We start from the raw sequence: 20,109 nt of genomic DNA, 5'->3' as shown, positions 1-20,109 counted from the left end.
AAAGAAATATTATAGAAATAAGCGACATATCGGAACGTATATGCTATATAGTATTAAGAATCTCGAGCAGGTACACTTGTCAAATCTTCCAAGTGTACGCCCCCACATCTAGCCACCCAGACGAGGAAATAGAAGACTTCTACGAAAAAATACAGGACGCATACGATAATAGCCGTCACCACTTTAAAATAATCATGGGCGACTTTAACGCAAAAATAGGACAAAAGGCAAATACTGAAAGAGCAGTAGGCAATTTTGGTACCGGCCAAAGAAACGACAGAGGCGATCGCCTCATAGAATTCGCAGAACACAACAGGCTCTTTATCACTAATTCATTTTTCAGGAAAAACACCAACAATAAGTGGACTTGGGAGAGTCCTAAAGGAGACAGAAACGAGATCGATTTCATCCTAACAAATGCCCTGCACTCCGTTAAAGACGTTAGTGTTTTAAGTAAAGTAGATATAGGTAGCGATCACAGATTAGTCCGTGCCAAGATGGCCATTAATATAAATTGCGAACGTAGGAAATTAATAAAAGGATGCAGTAACTCTCCAGATTTCGCTCAACTAAGGTCTAGGAAAAAGGAATTCGAACTCGAACTTGGAAATCGATACGGGAAATTAAACCCAGAAGCAGACATCGAGGAATTGAACACTGTAATTAGTTCGGTTCTAACCTCAACAGGTAAGAAATTAGGTGGATTCAGGAAACAGATTAAATTAAGCAAAATTTCAGCGGAAACAAAAAACCTAATTAAGCATAAAAGGAATTTAGATAGGGATAATAATAAGCAAGAATACAATCTAGTAAATAAGGAAATTAAAAAGAGAATAGTCAGGGATGTCAGGGATTTTAACAGCAAGCTAATAGAAAATACCATTAAGAATAACCGTAGCCTGAAAAAGTGCAAACAGGATCTTTTCTTAGGCAAAAACCAAATGATCGCAATCAGATCAGAGAGCGGAGTAATAATTAGGAATAGAGAAGAAATCATAGACAGAGTTTACACGTTCTATGCAAAACTATACGAGAACGACAACGGCCAATTCCCCGCTCTGGAATCGACACACGGCCAAAGGGTTCCTGCAGTATTGCCTAGCGAAGTAGAGGCCGCGCTAAAAACTGCAAAGAACGGTAAATCCCCAGGGGAAGATAATATTCCCATTGACTTACTAAAATGTGGCGGCCCCCCCCTAATTAATATCTTAGCTAGGCTTTTCAGCAAATGCATCCAGAACCAAGCTATACCAGAAGGATGGAATAACGCAACTATCATTTTAATACACAAAAAAGGCGACAAAAGCGATATCAAGAACTACCGACCCATTAGTCTACTTTCAGCGGTCTACAAGCTCTTCACGAAGGTTATTACAGAAAGGCTGAAGAATATCCTCGACGAGAACCAACCTGTAGAGCAGGCAGGGTTTAGGGCAAATTTCAGCACAATGGACCACCTCCAAGTAGTTGGCGAACTAATCGAGCGCGCCAACGAATATCAACGGCCATTGTGCCTAGGTTTCGTCGATTATGAGAAAGCCTTCGATACAGTTAGTCATAATGCAGTACTTAACGCTCTAAAAACACAGGGAGTGCCGGAAACCTATGTGGGACTGTTAGCTGCAATATATAAGAATGCCACAGCTTCGGTTAAAATTTTTTCAGGTACAGATAGATTTAGCATAGGAAAAGGAGTAAGACAAGGAGATACAATCTCGCCCAAGTTATTCAATGCGGTGCTTGAGGGAGTTTTCAGGAAATTGGATTGGGATACAGCCGGAGTAAGCATCAATGGTCGCTTTTTGAGTCACCTTCGGTTCGCAGACGATATAGTTTTAGTAGCTCGTGATTCAGCTGACCTACTTATCAGACTAACACAGCTGGACAGGGAAAGTAGAAAAGTAGGATTAAAAATTAACGTAGATAAGACTAAACTAATGTTCAATAGTTATTGCATGCCTGATAGCATCCCCTTAGATGATAAACCAGTAGAAGTAGTAAATAATTATTTATATTTAGGTCAAATAATTGACATGTCTGGTAGTAAAAATGAAGAGATAAAGAGACGTATGAAATTAGGGTGGAGTGCATTTGGACGGATGAATGCTGTTTTTAAATCAAAAATGCCACTCTGCCTGAAGAAAAGGATCTTTGATCAATGCGTTTTGCCAGTGATGACGTATGGATGTGAAACTTGGACACTGAACGCCAAGATGCAAAATAAAATCCAATGCACTCAAAGAAGTATGGAACGCTGTATGCTTGGCATAACGAGGAAAGACAGGAAGCGGAACACGTGGGTGAGAAATATGACAAGGGTAGTGGACATAGTGGATAGAGTGAAGAGATTGAAATGGCAATGGGCGGGTCACGTAGCTAGGAGGATGGACGAAAGGTGGACAAAAGAAGTGCTTGAATGGTACCCGAGAGAAGGCAAAAGAGTAAAAGGAAGACCGCAAGGAAGATGGGTGAACGAAATTAGGAAAATGTGCGGAATGAGATGGATGAGTGTTGCGCAAAACAGAGACGAGTGGAAGCGTGTTGGAGAGGCCTTCATCCAGCAGTGGATGGCGAATGGCTGTAAATGATGATGATGATGATATATATATATATATATATATATATATATATGGTTCAAAACCTCACTAAATGAAATTATTAAAATTACGTATTTTTATATGGCGAGAAGGAATGTTTCAATTAATGTTTTAAAAAAAAAGGCGAAATGAAGAATTGGATTTGGCGTGATGTTCGTGACCATTAGCTCAATTTAGACCTATATTCAGGTTATTTGGGGTGATCGGTTCGAGTCGCGACAAAGTCGTCTCGTCGAAAAATGAATTTATCGATTTTTATCGATTAATTCATTATGTTCGGCGAGAGTTAGGACACACACACACACACTCACACACATGACTCACAGTTAGGTCTAGCGACTCACAATTTACTCGTAATTTACACTTGTCCTTGGCCCATTGCTGCCCTCACACCTTTCATTCTCACATATACTTGTTTTTCTTTATTTTTTGTCTGACCAACTTATGACTATCTGACTGATATAGTTGGTCCACTGTAGAAAGAGACATGCTGCCTCATACACCGCTTCTCGACCAATAGTATTTCGTGCAGACAGTAGAACCTGTACGCGCAAAATGCTATTGTTCGAAATGATGTGTAAAGGACAGCATGTGCGTTTTACCTAAGTGTCTTGCTACAACGGATGGATTAATGATATAATACCGGAACGACTGACGCACAGATATGTAAACCGGAACGTGTCCCGGTCTACCGGGACGTATAGTAGCCCTAATGTAAAGGGAACTATTTCAGCTCTGTTTTGGAAATATAATACGAAAAAAAATGTAACACACCAGAAAAATTAAATTCATCAATATAGGAAGATTATTTTGTAGTGATTTCTCTTCTTTCAAATATTTTATTTCAAACAAATTTCTTACTCCGAATACTTCAATATAAATAGAGAACTTTTTCGCTTATCGATCTTCTTTTATACCTCTCGGATTGGAGTCTGAGATGTCACACTGCGAGGCTATATATTTAGCACGCAGCTGAGAATTTTCCTTTTGATGTGAATGGAGCAACGACTCACGGGTTAAAGTGGGGATTTCCCCGTGCTCCTTGGATACATCGCCAAAGACGACTTGATCTTTGCTGCTCTTCTTATTTGATTTGAAATCGCCTGCTGCATACGTTGACTGCCTATCCAAGGTAAGAAGACGTGGCATTTTCCGCTTTTCCGATTGAATTTTTTCCACGGACCCAGTATCCAAAGTCGATGTTCGGCTTGGTTTCAAATTTATAACAACATATGTATGTATGTATATCCAAACCTAAAGACTTAACCTTTTTAATATTCTAGATTTAATACTTTTTCCTATTTTTACACAACACAATAATACTTTTTATATATGCTTTATCTTATTCATGCAATAATCTTTGTAAGAAGTATCCTAAATATATATATACAATTCGAGATGTGGTTATTAAGAAAGTTAAATGATATACTCATTGAATCAATATATATTCTCGTATCTACATCAAATTTGCTGAAAAATTGACTGACGAGTTTTCTCGGAATATAGATAGGCATCATCTCAGCCTCGTTGCCGTTTTTCCGGCTTAAAAACACTTCTGAATGAGGCTTAATTGGGCGTGGGCCGTAAATTACGGGACGAGAGTAGCTGAGCTCTCCCTCCCTGTATTCTGGTAAGCGTCCAACTCTACCCTAAATAAATTATTTTATTATGAGCAATTACGCAAACGTTGACATAAACTGGTGGCTTACGCTAAAAACTAATTTAGTAAATGCACCCGTTCACCGCTCGGACGCGAAAAAAGCCTACCCGTGTTTTTATATATTTTTCCAGCTCGAAACGACCGCGCACTAAGAGCTATTTTTTTCTGGTACAAAAGTAGCGTATTTATTAAAACTAACCGTTGTACAATTTTAGAGTAAGTATTTCCCGCGGCGAGAATAAAGGGGATTGGATTTATTAAACTGGAACAAATTAGCGCGAGTGGGAGTTGTCGGTGATAACGATTCAGATTTTTTTTTTTAATTTTAGCACACTGTGTACTCAAATTCTCCATGAAAGACAGAGGTCATTATTTTTAATGTAATATGTAATACATTAGTGATAAATGTGTTAAGAGTAATGAAGCAAGTGTTTGTATGTACATATGTATATATGCAGATATTCACCTGTCAATTAACAGATCATGTAATGAGAAAAAAGAACGATAGTTAAACAAGAAAAGTATAGGTATTTTATTTTATTTTTTATTTTTTATTTAATTTACACCAAGAAGGCCTAACAGGTAAGCCCAATGCACCTTCCTGGCCAAAGACAATTATATAAACATATATGTACACCATCCATATTTACACAAATTCTTACACGTATACACAAATACACATACATACATTCATAAATATAAAAATACACATATATACATATACATACATATACACCTACACACATATATATATATATATATATATATATATATATATATATATATATATATATATATATATATATATATATATATATATATATATATATATATATTCACATATACATACATACACATATACATATACACATACACATACATTACATACATCCATAAACATACAAACATTATACATGCATATACACATAAACACATAAATACACATAAATAAAGATAAATTACTCATGTATATATAAATAAAAAATAGCATACATATATAAATAAAGATAAAACCAACATACATACACATTATGCTAAATAATAAAATTACAAAATGAAAACAACATGTGTAAATATGTATGTAGCTAGAAGTCATTTAAAATATGCTGCCTGACAGAACTGTATGATGAAGTAAAAACATCAAGGCTCCCAGAAAGCAGGTTAAATAGTCGAATGGCTCTTGAAAGGGGTGAGTCATCAAGCACATTAGTTCTGGCCCGAATAGGCAGGAATAGAGTTCTGGAGCGAGATTCTCTCAGTTTCTCAGGTACTCTAAGTTTAAGATTACACAGAACTTCAGGAAGATGACATTCACCCCTTAGAATTTTTAGAAAAAGCTTACCAAGATGATTGTTTCTACGTGAAGCTAAGGAGTCAAAGCCCAAGGAGCCCATGACAAACTTACTGGGAAATAAGTAGGGATAGCGCCCAAACTCTCTCATGTAGAGATAGCGAAGAAATTTTCTTTGCACCCTCTCTAACATTAGCGTGTACCTTAAATGATTGGGACTCCATATGGCCGAACCAGTATAATGGTAAGAACACACACAAAAGTGTGGCATGGCACGTTTAGGTATACTCCAGCTGTGATAGGCGTATCTTCACACCATTATTAATTCGTACCATCTTATTATAGCGTCGTATTTTCTCCTACATTTACTCAAATATGAGAATCGCTGTTATCAATCAATGTTAGTACAAGAATGAAATATTATCGAAAACATTCCAGGGGTGAAGTTTGCGAAGAGAAGCGACGGTACAGATTTGGCGTACCGTAGTAGGTCTAGGGTTTATTTCTAGTTCTGAAAAACTAAATATAAAATATAAACACGCGGTACGTTATGTAAACTCTATCCTAACTACTTCTATCGTACAATGAATTTGTCTATTTTATTAAATAATTGACAATTTTCTTAGTGTGTAATTCAATTTATTTAATTTTTCAGGTCTATACCGTCTATGATTGATGGCTTTAAATTCAAACGTATCAAACGTAATGACACATAATCGTACGGTACAGCATTCCTAAGTAGACTCCAACTGTGAATGGGCGGGTCTTATGTCGTTAATAACTCGTACGATCTTATTATTTCGACAAGTTTCTGCCACATTTTTTGAAATATGGGAATCACCGTTATCGATCACTATCAAACCTATGTCAACACAAAGATAAAATATCACCAAATGAACTCCAGGTATTTAATTTTTAGGGAGGATCGTGACGGCACAGACTTGGCATGCCAGCGTTTTATTATATGGAAAACTATCTAAAATTCTGGCGAGTTTAATAAGGCAAGATTCGGAACTTATCGAATCTTGCCTTATTAATCTCGCCTGAAAGATCCAACTCAATTTTAATAAATTACCATTTTAATAATTGCATCTGTGCACATCGAAAGGTTACCCGTCATCTGATGTGCAATCTATCATTTGAGAAGACGAGAATTGCATTTAAAACAGACGTCCGTTAATCTGTCGTTCAATTTGTCTGGCGATTTTAGAGCGGATGCACCGCATCCTTATATATCATTACTTTATTTAGAATCTATCCTCAAAAACTGTTTTATTTAGTTATTTTTTAAATCATTTAAAATTAATAATTCAATAAAATGATAAACTAAGTAATGTATGAAAGAGCACGCATTAGCACTTAAACTATCAACACAATTTACAAGACTCCTTCAAATACAAATAGACCAAAATCTAAAAACAAAAGGTAAAATAAACCTACATACGTATACATATGCGAAATTCCCATCATTGAATCTACCCAGCTTTCTATACAAAAACAAATACATTGTATTTTATTAACCATACGATCGGCCACGTTCACTGCTATTCCAGTAACGATATTTGAAAGTAAAAAAAAAGACGAAAAGAAATGAACAAACACAGAAAATATAACTCTGGGGAATAACATTCCATACATATGTATGTACATTTGGGTCAAACAGTGGACACTGAGAAGTAAACACGTAAAAGAAATCACAACAACACAATCCGACAACTACCAACGGGTGGATTATTTATCAAAATCGTTTTTATCGAAATTTAAAAATTACACTTCTCCAATGCACCTGTTATTTTCATCTGAAAATAGTTCCGAACGCGAAGTTGTTTTGAAACAACGCGAACCTTTCCTCTCAGAATAAACAGTCGATATGGAATAAATAAAACAGTTGCTACCCGTCCATGTTGCTCAACTTGTTTCGTATTGTAATGGATTTCGCATAAAACGGGGGAAGAGACCAGGGGAGAGCTATTCAAGAGAGCGAGCACAAAAGCCGGCCCGGAAAGTGTGCCGGGATATACGAGAAAACGGCAAAAACCTATTACGACGAAAAGCGCATTGAAAAGTCGGCTCCTTAAAGTGCGCATTAAAAGCGATTTTTCGAGAATTTATTATATTAAGATATAAAAGGGGAGAAATTTAATAAGCGGATTCTTGATTTTCGATGGTGCAGTACCACGGTGTGCAGATAAATGCATCTGGCAGTTGCGTCAACGAGCTGCAGCGCTGTGTGTCGTGAGGACTCGAGACTGCTCTTCAAGTCGACCTCGTTATACCGGGAAGGACTACGGCGGATATAACGAGCGCACCCGCCATTCTGGGTCAACTCTCAGCTACAACGTCAATACCATGCCTGTCATACTTTTAAAACAAACTCATTCACTACGCGCTCGTTGAATAAATATATAAACACAATTTTTCAAATTAAAATTCTTCAAAAGCAATTTGACATTCTATTCTCGATATTCAGATTCTTTTTATTAAAACTATGTATGTACATATGTATATGTGTTAAAAAGTAATTAGTTACTACATATATACATACATATGTATGTAGATATTTATATTTTATCTAAAAAAAGAGGAAATGAAGAGACGTATACAATTAGGGTGGAGTACATTTGTACGAATAGATGCCATAAATGCCACTATGTATGTATGTCTAAAGAAACAGATCTTCAATCAGTGTGTCTTATTTTATTTTTATTTTTTATTAAACATGCACACTCGTCATTAAAGATCTCTCCAATGCGACTATTGTTTTTACCCGGCTTCGCTCGGTATTTTAATATAAACCACTTAAACATGGTCAATCTAATAGTAAACATTTTATTACATTTATTTGAATAGTTTTATTTTATTTAAATTTATTTGAATAGTTTTATTTTATTTAAATTTATTTGAATAGTTTTATTTCATTTAAATTTATTTGAATAGTTTTATTTTTTTTTAATTTATTTGAATATTCATTTCTTTTTCTACAATAGTAACATGCCAAGTCTCTTTCGAAATTATATATTAGATTTTACATTTAATATTTATTTATTTATTTATTTATTTAAAGTTTGGACCGTTGTAGCATTACAGGAATTCCTAATGCGCCACAATGGTCAAAAATATAACAGAAAAGACAAGAAACAAAATAATAAATTAGACATAACAAAAAAAAACATATATATATACACAAACAACTAAAAATAATAATAATTATTATTATATATCGTTTATCGTCTTGAATTCATTCTATGTTTACAAGGTTTTTGTATTTCGTAATATTCTTTCTCGATTATGATTTTCAAGTTATGAATTCTATAAGTCCTCACCAGATAGAGTTTCAAAATTTGTCATCCGGACTGACCGAAACCAATCACGACAAGCAAATAATACACCACCACCACGTCGATCTACTCTATCGCGACGATGCAGCCTCCAGGAAGAATCAAAAAGTTCAGCATCAAAAAATGATGAAGTCAACCATGTTTCCGTTAGTGCTACCATATCATCACAAATATGTAGTAGAAACGACTGAATTAAACGCAGCCAGCTTTGTCCTGAGACCTCGTGCATTTTGGTAATAAATTACCAATTTTCGGTCTCCCAGTTTGGCGCGTGACTTTCTTTGAGACAAGAAATGGCAGTTTTGATTGAGCCAATGGAGACGAAACGGAAGAGGAAGCAGAAGAAGAAGCCAACACAGTCACAACAGAATCACGACTATCAGGACCATTTGAGCAGGCAGATGTAGGAGAAGAGGCAAACATCGACGTCACTGCGACCGTTTCCATAGAAGATTCACTAATACTTGCAGACGTAGTTTTAATATCAGGCTTCAAACATCTAGCAGCTCCCGTACAAACATCAGCAAATGAAACACTTGGACGCAGCTCTAATGATGAAACAACGTCAGTGGCAGACATAGAAGTAGTATTAGTATTCGATTTTATATTCTTAATGCTCATTCCCCAATCTTTAAATCTACCAAAATGAACACCAGCAGGCCAAGAACCAGCAGAAAATAACAGGCCAGCGACAGAAGCAGGAACAGATACCTTAAAGGATGTATAAGATCCTCGTGCATTAAGAGGGGAAACCACAATGCCATCCTTTAATCCACAGATGGCACTAACGTGAGTCAAAACCTCGTCACACGAAGTGTCCAATGAGAGCTTCCATATATGTATATTGACATTCCTTTTGACGGTATGACATCCATGGTCAAACATTGTATAGAAGCATTGTAAACATTATACAAAGCAAATACAATTAGCATCCACAGAGACATCTACAGAGAAATTTGCAGCATTTATAGAAATCAGCAAAAATCGAGATGCTGAATAGCTTAAATTTTCGCGAGATAAGATAGTAGCCAATATGTAGAAACCATTTGAATTAAACTCAGATAAATTGGCAAACTTTGATAAGAAACGATTGACCTGGAGTCACATATCTAAGGTCAGGCCAGCAGCAACGATTGGGAGTCGAACCCAATCCATTCCGGTTTTTCCATGCAATTTAAGGTCAGATAAAACCTGCAAATCCCGATAATAGATTGCTGGCAACATCTGGATGATTATAAAATCCGGATGTTACCAGCATCAGTGGACATTGTCTTAATTACAGAGAAAATCGATTTCAGTCGGAATTTGAACCCACCCCCCTCAACTTCGAAACAATTGATTAATCTATGAGCATCGTCGAGGCTCACTTTGAGAACAATAGGAAGAAGTTATACTATAATGACAGGTATAATCCGGATTATGGAGAAAATTGTAAAATAATCATCAAAATTCAACCACGACCGATTAAAGTACATACATGATAAAAGTAAGTCAAAATTCATTATTTAACGTTATACTATTATAAATAAATTTAATTTCGAATAAAGAAAAACCCTAAAATTATCCAACGCAATTAAAATATGCTAAAAACTGTAATATAAATAGCTTGAAACTCGGCGCATTGTTCAAAAGTCACTTAAATTGAATTTACCCATATGCAAATCATATATGTACATATGTACATATGTATGTTATGTAGAATATAATGCAGTTATATACCCCACGATATGAATTATCGTGTGACCGTAGATGTGATCCATTTTCATTAGAACAATAGAACTGTTGTCAGTATCAGAGATTTGGTTCAATTCAGCCGGGAAGTGCTCGAGTGAGAGGGGGGTGAGGAGGAGAATGGGCGGAACGTTAGGGTGCATACGTTGCAGAATTAAGCACGGAACCGTGACTTTGATGAATTAAAGCCGAACCGGAAATTAAATCGTCACCCTAACACCCACTCTCCATACCAGAAACTCCTCAATGCAGACCGTACAGACCCTCTCAAAAAAGTGGTCGCACGCCGTTTAATTATTCGGCGTGAAAGTGTTTAACGTGGAGAAAATTCGAGAAGCAGGTGTGTGGTGAGCTTGCGAATGACGCACACTGGTCCAGCGTGAAAAACCAAATAAAAAAAAAAATAGAATTTGAAAAATATATAAAAAACACGTATGTATTATTTGTAAAAAACTTCATTTGCACGATTTTGCTATTTTAACACTTAAAATTGTCCAAATGAAAATATATAAATAGTTTGATATGTTATTCATTAAACTATCAACAATTGTGTTGCAACTTATCAATTGTGTGTTCACGGGTTCAATTCCTGGCTGTATTGCTGGTCAGACCTTGAATATGTGACTCCAAAGTCGATCGTTTCCTATCAGAGTTTGCTACATTCATTAAAACGGTTCCTACAAATTGACGAGCCTGTTCTATTTCTCGCAAAATTCAAACTAACAGCATCTCGTATTCACTAGTTTATAAAATGCTGTAAAATTGTCTATAGATGTCTCGCGAATTTCAAGTTTTTCAGCAACTCGAAATTCGGCGATTTATAAAAAAAATGCTGCAAAACTATGTAGGTATAGACATATATACGAATGGTGTGACGAAATAAGCGATTTATATTTATAGATATTTACTCCCAATTTTACTATTACATACTTATTACTGATATTTGTGTCAAGCTATAATTAGTGGCTTTTATTATACATACCTATATAATTAATTACTTTCATTGTACATCTGTATACATATTTTACTATTTATTTTTGTCATTGTATCATTACGGAATTGCCCCAAAAGTGACACATTTGGCCAACTTAAAACATATATGTATGTATACTTTATATAAATTTATAATATTATTACAAATTTGAAATTAATTTCAAATAATGGTAACAAATGAGGTTGGTGGTCAATTTCAAAGGAACCATTTCAACAATGAAATCAGATATATGTATTGGCAAATTCTGATAGGAAGCGATTGACCTGTAGTCACATATGTATATCCAAGGTTTGGCCAGCAACACTAGATCCAGGATCGAACCTCAGTTGTTAGCATTATACGCTTACCACTGAGGTATTTCGCTGGTTTATGTAAATACAAAATGTAAGTTTATTAAAATTCATATTTTTATAAAATTTACATTTTTTTTATTTACATTAACATGACTTTACAAAATGCGTCAAAATTAATATTTTTTCTGTTAGTATTTTTTTATATATTGCGAAATTAGATATGTTAGAATAAACAATCGTTCAATAATAATGAAAAATGTTATTTGTATGTACGTACATATCTAAAAATATATGCAATAAATTATGTTTTTTGACACAAGGTCTATATTTGCATGCGCACTCTAACCGACTCGGATTGTCCTTTATCATGTGTTCGACCAACCCCCTATGGTGTGAAGATTTTCCCATAAAAATTGAGTTCCTCACGCTTGGTCCAGCTTTACCTGTCTGTTCCATAACGCTTCCGTGCCGAATCGAACTTTATAGAAGTTTATACTTTAAACAAAAACGACAATTTGGACAGATCCTCATACTACATATAATAACATTCATCAAGAAATCAATTCAACGAGCTCACATAAATAATCAGGTGGAAGATAAATATGTATCTTCGAACTGGATCGTACTTATGACCCACAGTGCGCCAGCCCGTTACAGTAATAATATTCGCAGCAACGAGTGTACTCTCTAGGGTCGCCACTCCAGTTTCGCAATTACGTACCTTGGGATAGGTACCTCCCACGTCGGCAGGGAAGGGCAGAAGTTGTGACGGGAGCTTTACCGAAATTGAGTTTGGCGAGTGTTGGGCGAGAAGTTGCGCTCATTGTTCAACTTTAAATAACAAGAAAGACAGCTTTGTTCGAGCGGGAAATGCGAAACGCCCCGCACAAATGCGAACGCTAATGCGATCTAAATTTTTGCGTCGAAAATTTTAAATTTCGGTGTACAGTTTCAAGTAACACAAAAGCCGAGGGGTTCGCCCTTGTCTACTTTTCTCAGAAACAATCTTTTAATACGACTACAATACAATATAAAGCGTAAGCATAACAATGATGTCGATACGTGCTATACGTTAAAGGTTCAGAGTTCAAATCATGAAATAAAATGAAAATTTATCGGTTATTTCTGCGGCTATCATATCTAAGTGGCGGTAGTCCAATTTTCAATTCCAAAAACACTATTTCTGTTTGATTCAATTCACTAATTGTTCACTCAAGTCACTAATAATCACTTATTTTAATTGGATATGTCCAGAATCTTGGAAAAGCAGAATAAACGTTTTTACAGTCCATCAGTATTTAAAAATATTGTTAAAGGCAAAACGTAATATGTAATGATGAAAAGTGGACTTTTAACATTTTCAATTATAGCGACAATATCAGATTAAGTTATATTAATAGAAATATTAGAAGGTGAAGATTAAGTTTACGTTAAGTTTTTTTTGCTTGTTTAAGCTTTTTAATTATATAATTAAAAGACCTATTCTAATGTCCAATCAGATCCCTCCGTGATTCTTCATTATTTCGTCCCCGTTCTACCTAACATATGTACATACTATTCCTGTAATTCCTATTTATATAGATCTTGCTCTTCTTTTAATAATATTCCCTCTCATATGGATCCTTTATATTGTTAATTTTCTTGCTTTATATTTCTATTATTTAATCATTTTTCTTAGTATCTAATACATATGTAGTTATATATTCCGTAGCAACCATTATTCAATGCATTTCTTCTTTCTTTTTTACTTTATCTATGTTTTTTATTGCTGCTATTAGATTTTAGCAACTTGGTTGATGTTAATTTTGTATACCATGTATTGCTGTTTGTTTTTGGTTTTTTTTTTAGTAAATAAATAAAATGCTTAGGACGCATTTCAGTACAACGTCATATATACAAAATTAAATGTTTTGTACGTTTCTCTATTTTAGTACAAAATTCCAGAACTTTATTTAATATACTTGGGGGAGGCGACAAAGCCGATAGGCCTTAACTTAACACGACTTCTGGCAAGATATCCAAGAGATTTATTTTACTGCCAAAATATTCTGATTTTATTTAACGATTGATTTTCCTTTCCTCGATACTCTTATACGTATGTATGTATGTATGTATGTACTTCTTCAAACACTATTCTCCAGGCCATGACATTGTTTGGTTTGCAAAATCATGAAAAAAATCGTTACGATAAAACTATTTAATTTTAAATTAATACTAACATATTTAAAAACAAAGGTATTTAAAAAAAAGATCCTGTTAAGCAATTCTTATACTTCTAATTTCGAATCCATCTATATTTAATCCTCTTCATAAGGACACCATATTTTATCATTTTGGTTGTGATTTCGTACGCACAAATTATGTTTCCTCTAATTGCTTTGGAAATATTAAAATACCATGAACAAAAAAAAGGTCCCGAAACGGCGTTCCTCCGCGTTCTCAGGAAAAAATCCTGCTTAAATCTATTGAAATTCCATTTATTTGAAGCGCATTCTGCAATTCTTCGATACTGAATTGACACTGATACATTTCCATTGTGCGTGAATTAATAGTAGAATTTAATGTGGAAGAATTTAAATTCAAATTCCTTCATCAATAAATTCATTCATTCATTCTATTGAACCATTTCTCACTTTATTGGAGTCTTACTACATACTATAAATAGCTTACTAGTATTTTTTTCAACTTTATGTAATAGAATTGACAACAAAAGTGTCGAGTTTTGTAGTCGTCCCATCGGTGATTTGTAGATGATGTCGTGTGTTGGTAACAGTCTTATTTTTTGTTTACTTTTTTTACGACATTGCTGTTTGCTATGCAAAATACTTAGCGATCGGGCCGATTCGATATCGACTGCGACCGAACAAATTAAAGCGAAAGTAATAAAACTGGGCATCGCCTAAATGCGGTCGTAAAGTCCTTTGTTACGTCTGCGAAAAACAAGATATTGAAAACGATTTTCCAACGAAAAATGGCATTGTATTTTTCCGTGTTCATTATCTGCCGAATATTCTCTTTTTTTTTACTCTTCGTCTGTTTGTTTTATTTGCGCAACGGTACTTTTAATACTTTCATTCCGCATCAAATTGGATGATTTTCGAACAAAAGCCGAGTGGGTAATATTCAATACCACCACTGGTAATAATAATAAAACAAGTACCTACAACCTCGACATTACATCGTTATTTCGAATTCAATTTATGACGAGGGATATAAAAAATATTCCCGTCTCATCGATTGTGAACAAATTATAGAATCTATAATCACTACTGTTATGTCAACACTAATTAAAGGCAACAAATAAAATGCATAGTTTGTTTCTACAACCAACTTTAACCGGAATTCAAATACTAAATATTAAATGAAAAAAAAATCTGTTAAAAAAATCTGAATGTTACTTCATATCATAAATAGCATCCATATTAATTTGCACAAATATTTAAAGACAATAAATTAAATTAAAATATAATATTTAATGAACGATTTTGTTATATTTGCTATAGCTCAATACTGTCTATCAAAGCTGCCAATCAAACCTGAAACAACTATTGATTGGTTTTAATTTGGAAGCTGTTAATTGGTTTTTGAAACATTTTTTACTCCCCTTAAGCAAATAATAGTTTATATACATACATATGTATGTAAAGTTGACGGACATTTGACCGAACGGCCACTTGGCCAACGAACGTTGAGCCGACGGACTTTTGACCGAACGAACTTTAAGCTGACGAACATTTTATTACTTAGATTTATTTCTAATATGAAAAAAAGATACGTAAATAAAATAATAATCTACAACGAAATTTTATTTATCCCTTTTTATATTAGAAGTAAATTTAAACAATACAAATTTAATTTGGCCTATTGTCCGTCTTATATCTTTTCAATCAAAATCCCGTCGGCCTAACTTCCTCAGCCAAGTGTCCGAGTGTATATTTATTTAAAAAGAAGATGCTACATACCCGATGGATTCAAGGGGTTTTGTCAATAGTAAAAACAAAAAAATATAGAACAAATAAGATAAAAACAAAAATTAGAGGAAATAAAATTTTATTTTATTTTATTTTACATACATACATATTTTTACATACATATATACAAATATACCAGGAAGGCTTAACAGGTAAACCCCAAATGCGCCTTCCTGGTCCACATAATTATTACATAGATACATGTAAATCTAAACAATATCTGACATCTATCGTCAGATATTACAAATATCATATTAATACGATAAATAACGATGAATAACTTTCATGTAACAATACAAATTTTATATTCGATAAACAACCACAGAGACATCTATGGTGAGCAATATGGCGAAACCTAAGATATAACAATAACTAAAGGTTCGCAACAGAAAATTGGGAAGGAAACGCCAATTTTACAGGAATCGTTTCAATGAAAATCAGAAAAATTGGCAAATTCTGATAAGAAACGATCGACCTTGACAAACCAAGGTCTGGCCAATAGCGAGACTTAACGGGATTCGAACTCGTAACATCAAGTATGAGATAATTCAACATTCACCACTAGTCCACGCTACTGGTTAAATAAAAAATAAAAAAACTCAATAATAATAAACCCGTTAATTGTTATGAAATCTTCGTTTATTTTTAAAGAGCTTACGGTTAGGTTATTAATTCATTTGGTGGGCTATTCCAAATTTTAGCCACTTAACTTGAAAAGAATGAATCTTTATTTATTTTGTATTAAATATATTTTTAGAGGCCGAGTGTATGACATCTCAGATGTGAATTTATTTTAAACGTTTATAGGTTAATCATAGGACAATAGGACCGCTTCTCATACTTCTCGTCTCCAATGTGGAGAGATTCATATGTACATTTATAAATCAAAGGAAACTGTATCACAACTTGCCAATGAATATTCGACGATGACATTTTGAGGACAAAATGTAGGAGAGAGAACATGTTGCATTTGGCGCATCGTACAATTGGACCGAACTCTCGAGTTTTGGTTAAATTTTCAGATAAAACCGCAGTTCGCAACTTGGAGCTGATGGGGGAGGAGAGAAACAATAAGAAATACGGACGGTCGACTTCCCCAGCTTCGGACGGATTCAGACCGCCAACAGACGACGCGGTCGAAAGTTTGAGAAGCCATTACGCTCTATATTATTTTATAAAGTGGCCTCGAGGGGATTGGAAAGGGAGAGGAGGAGGGGGAGGGGTGAGAAGAGAGGCAGCAAAAATTGAACGGTAGCAGACGAGAAATGGCTAACTAACGAAATTGAATATCCTGAAGGGCTGGTTAGCCGTCGTCGTTCGTTGCCTTCTCCTTTTTTCAGTTGTTCAGATGGCGCTTGAATATTGATGCCGACGAAGGTATATTGTTGAGGACGGAGTCGCGGGTAATTGGAGTGGCTCCAGGTCGTTGCTGATATTAGAACTGATAATAAAATCTAGCAGGATACTGCCGAGGCGTGCTCCGACTGTTGACAGCCAAGGGGCACGTCCTCTCTCACTCTTCTCTACCTTTCTTTGAAAATTCGAGCACAAAAAGAATATTCGGAATACAAATCGAAATACCATCTATATACATATAAATATACACATTTACATATGTACATACGTAAAAAAAAAAAAAAAAACATAACGTATATTTATTTGTCGATCAACATGCCTAGAGTTGTCTATGTATACCAGGAAGGTTTATTTATATATTTTTATTTATTTTTACACCAGGAAGGCCTACCAAGTAATTCCTGGCCAATTTTGTTGCATTTTTTACTACATTTCTTCTCAACTCGATTTCGATGTTTTCATCTGAAGAAATTTGGGTTCTTATCCACACTCTTCCAATCGTTTTCAAACTTTGCCATTTTGCTTGGTTTGGTTATCAATTATTTAGCCATTACGATGGTGGAAAATAATCGTAATAGACACGTTTGAAAAGGGTTTGGTGCATCCGCTCTAAAATCGCCAGATTAACAGAACGGCAGCTTTAAACGTAATTCTCGTTTTCTCGAATGATAGATTGCACATCAGATGACGAGTAACCTTTCGATGTGCACAGATGCAATTATTAAAATTGAGTTGGATTTTTTCTGGCGAGTTTAATAAGGCAAGTTTCGGAACTTATCGAATCTTGCCTTATTAAACTCGCCTGAAAGATCCAACTCAATTTTAATAATTACCATTTTAATAATTGCATCTGTGCACATCGAAAGGTTACCCGTCATCTGATGTGCAATCCATCATTCGAGAAGATGAGAATTGCATTTAAAGCAGCCGTCCGTTAATCTGTCGTTCAATTTGTCTGGCGATTTTAGAGCGGATGCACCGCATCCGTTTGAAAATACTCCATGATCGTTCTCGGTAACGTATATTATCCACATTGCCATATTTATCCACACTCTTCCGATCGTTTTTTCCCTTTTCGCCACCCTCTCGATATGTCAGATTTTAATTGTTTAAACGCCTACAACTTATTACTTACATAGCTGATTTTCGAGATGCTGAAAAACTAGAACTTAACTATTAATTAATTAATAAATTAATCCAAAGAGTCATCTATGAATTTAAACTTGTATATAAACTTTATTGTATAGGTACACAAAACTCTGGGTAAACGGATTATTCCGTAAAAAGCGATCACGGAACATCTGGCTCTCGAGTTCTCGTTAGTGCAATATTTCGGGTGGTTAGCTTTTGATTGATGGAGTTTTTGGGTGCCAGATGTTCCGTGATCGAAATTTTAGTGACTTGCGTGAGATCGCTTTTTGCGGTATAATCACCGAACCAAAACTCTGTTAGAAAACGCTCGATTTGCAGTCTCAAATATCCAAGTCCGATCAGCAACATTAAAGATTAGCACGGGATTGAACCCGGCGGCCTCTCGGTGCTTAACATAAACGCAATTACCTAGTCATGCTGCTGACTATAAACAAAATACATATATCCCACTATATCTAAAAATGTATTTGAAATAAATATATTTAGTGAAATTATATTGCTTTATTCGTAAAGGTGAGAATAAAGGTACATTCATAATATTCAGAAGTTCACGGCTACAGCACAGCACAGCAGCTTAAGGTTTGAACGCACTATACGTCAGTCAACCGATACGACACGACACGTCAGTGCGCGACCAAATATTGTTTGTATGAAATTGTATAAGACATCACGCACGACGCGTCACGCGACAGAGTTGCCTTTTGTATCAACTTTGCCGTGTCGTGTCGTATCGTAGCGGTCGACTGACGCATAGTGCGTTCAGACCTTTATGCTAACGACAGTTTCTATTCATACTATATAAATATATGTATATGGTAGCAAACAGTATACATACATATATGTATGTAATTATAAACATTGTTTTTTGTTGATTCGTTATTATATTCGTAAATTATGTTGAAAGTGTTTTAACTGTCACATATGTCGAATTCAAACGACTATTATACTACGGAGAGCGTTACTTACACACACACACACACACACAGACACACGGACGCACACATAAACACGCGCAAACACACACACACACAGCTTATGGCAATTATATAATATAATATAATAAATATTATATTTATTTTGATAAATTTATGGGACAATCCGATCAAATACATACATATATCCGAATGTAGTGTACGGTTTGTTTTGACACAATTGGGAAAAACAATAGTTTTTCGTGGAAATTGGCGAGCCAGAGTCGTCGAGGTCGATTGATAGTGGCGTTTCGCATGAAATATGAACTGATGGTATCGCACGCGAGGCTATAAAATATTTTACATGACGTTATCGGAGCGTGTTTGCTTATGCTGAAATGCAATTCGGCTTTTTCAACGATCCCGAGAATTGAAAATGAGCAAAAGAAGGGGCTGCGGCAGACGCGAAAATTACTTTTGCGGTAGATAAAGCCCGCTCCACTGAAAGACTTCAAAAAGGAACGAAAAAAGGGAGACAAACCCTCCTCCTTCTCGAATTTCAGCTATATCGAAAGCCGTTATGAATGCGTATTACTCGTATCTTAAGCTTTAACGCGAAAACACCTATATTATTTTCAATCAATGGAAAAAAACCGTGTTCGCTTCCAGAACGTTTATGTGTACGTATTTTCCACACTGAAAATGATACAGGATCGAATAAAATCAAATTAACTTCTCTTTGTTTATATTTGAAACCAAAATAATTTTAATTATATATGCACTGAGCAATAAAAAAAGTTACCTAAGTGGAGACC

The sequence above is a fragment of the Arctopsyche grandis genome, chromosome 11, assembly GCF_051622035.1.
Source record: "Arctopsyche grandis isolate Sample6627 chromosome 11, ASM5162203v2, whole genome shotgun sequence".
Taxonomy (NCBI): domain Eukaryota; kingdom Metazoa; phylum Arthropoda; class Insecta; order Trichoptera; family Hydropsychidae; genus Arctopsyche; species Arctopsyche grandis.
This window is presented reverse-complemented; position numbering follows the sequence as displayed.